The sequence below is a fragment of the Anopheles gambiae genome (assembly GCF_943734735.2).
Source record: "Anopheles gambiae chromosome X unlocalized genomic scaffold, idAnoGambNW_F1_1 X_unloc_28, whole genome shotgun sequence".
Lineage (NCBI taxonomy): Eukaryota > Metazoa > Arthropoda > Insecta > Diptera > Culicidae > Anopheles > Anopheles gambiae.
Genome location: NW_026902635.1, coordinates 65001 through 67129, shown reverse-complemented (window position 1 = coordinate 67129; position 2129 = coordinate 65001).

The following is a 2129-nucleotide window of genomic DNA, read 5'->3' as shown; positions in this document are numbered from 1 at the left end:
TTAGACGAACTTAAAATTGTTCTACGACACCCATCTGCGACGTTTAGTATTCGAGATATAGCACTTTGTAGGTCTGACCGAGCAATTTTGTACTAAAATGTATGGTGAACATGTAATTCATTAAATAACATTGACTTGCATCGTGCCCTACTTCATCGGCACAGCTGTTATTGACTATCTTTAGTGGAAATGGATTGAGTTTGACCATTTTAAGCCCATTTCCTATGCCGTGCACCAACATTGTGTACCGATCAGGGAAAGTACGCTACGTACGCGTTCATGGATGTCGATGTTGGTACAAGTTGCCGGTCGGGATAGCCGTGCACCAAAACTGTGTACCGATCAGGGAAAGTACAAGACGGAGGGTGCAGCTCGAGCGTACGCGTTCATAGATGTCCATGTTGGTACACTTGCACCAAAATTGTGTACCAATCAGGGAAAGTACAACACGGAGGGCGCAGCCCGGGCGTACGCGATCATGGATGTCCATGTTGATACAATCTACGTGTACGTTCTTAGTTTTTGTATCAAAAGTTGCAATTAAGTGCTTGTATGCTTAAAATGCTTATCTCAACCGGTCACCTTTTGGCCTGTCCTTTTATAACAGAAACCTAGAAAGATACTCGATATTTTTGTGTTGTTCCATTAGCCCGGGACGACGAAATGAGCTATGTGCACATCGTGCAGAAAACTGTCTTCGCCACGCATGTTTTTGTCTATCCACTCATATAATCACCCACATTTGTGTTCAACACGGACGAAGCAGCCCGAGCGAACGCGTTAATGTTTATGTTTGTACACACTGCTTGTACGATTCTAGGATTTGGTAATTGCGTCACAGTGCCCGACCGTCGCGGACACCATTCTTGGACAGAAGTCCTAGTACGTAGAGTACTTTCCCTAGGTATGTGCTCGTTCGTGACTATCGTTGCGTGCTTACGGACACGCTTGGGTATGTTTACCATACAAGGTTTACTAGGGAAACCTGGGAAGGACGCTTGCCCTCCCGTCGCGGACACCATTCTTGGAAAGAAGTCCTAGTACGTAGCGTTCCTTATTTTACTTGATCAGTTTGTAATGCATTCGCTTTGTTCCATCGACTTCTGCTACTGCTCACTAAGGGGTGTTCGTTTGCGATGTGTACGATAAGCAACTGTCTATCCTAACCAGCAGTTAATCAACACTTTTCACCCAAGTCATAGGAACATAGAGTACTTTTCCTAATCGGTACACAATTTTGGTGCACCTCTAACCTGGCCGGCACTTTATCGTTACGTTTTGTGCATAACCTAGGGACGTGGTGTAAGTTTCATGATTTTTATGTTTGATTCGGTTTATTATGATTGAAAACTACGCTACGTCCCAGAAATTTGAACTCGACTACTTCCTCCATGTGGCGCCAAAAGCTACTGGGCAACGCCTAGCTAATGCCCCATTTGTACTTCAATTTGCATAATCAATTTTGAAAAATACGCTAAGTCCCAGAAATCTGAACTCGAATACTTTTGCCACGTGGCGCAAAAAAGCTACTGAGAAACGCCTAGCCTTTTACCCATTTATAATTTAGTTTTCGTTATTAGTTTTGAACAATACGCAAAGTTCCAAGAATCTGAACTCGAATACTTTTTACATGTGCCGCCAAAAGCTACTGAGCAACGCCTAGGTTGATACATTTTTGGTACATGGAGTGTATGCATGCAGGATTACTGCCGTGCTGGACCGGAAAATCGAACTTGCTACTAGAACATAAAGTAATTCCCCTAGATAGGTGCTTTTGCATACCTCTGATCGACGACCATGCAACGTGCGACACGCGTAGCTAGGCTTGCCCAAACAAATTTCCTAGGATAGCACCAAATTGCACACCTTCAGGGGTATATTTTGGTACCGTGTACCGTGCATGGTACAAGTATCAGCAGCTCGTGCAATTTATTTTGCATCGTGTTGCGGTTGCTGGTGCGTCGGGATAGGAGTATTTCGAGACTTTCGCCAAGCGTTGGTGCCATTTGGGGGATAATTAATGTTCTAGCCACAATAAACGTGCCACATAATGCCAATAAGGAAAAAGCCGTTTTCTAGGGACTTCCAGTCAAAATGTTTGCCATCAGCGCTTTCCTGTCGAGTTCAGG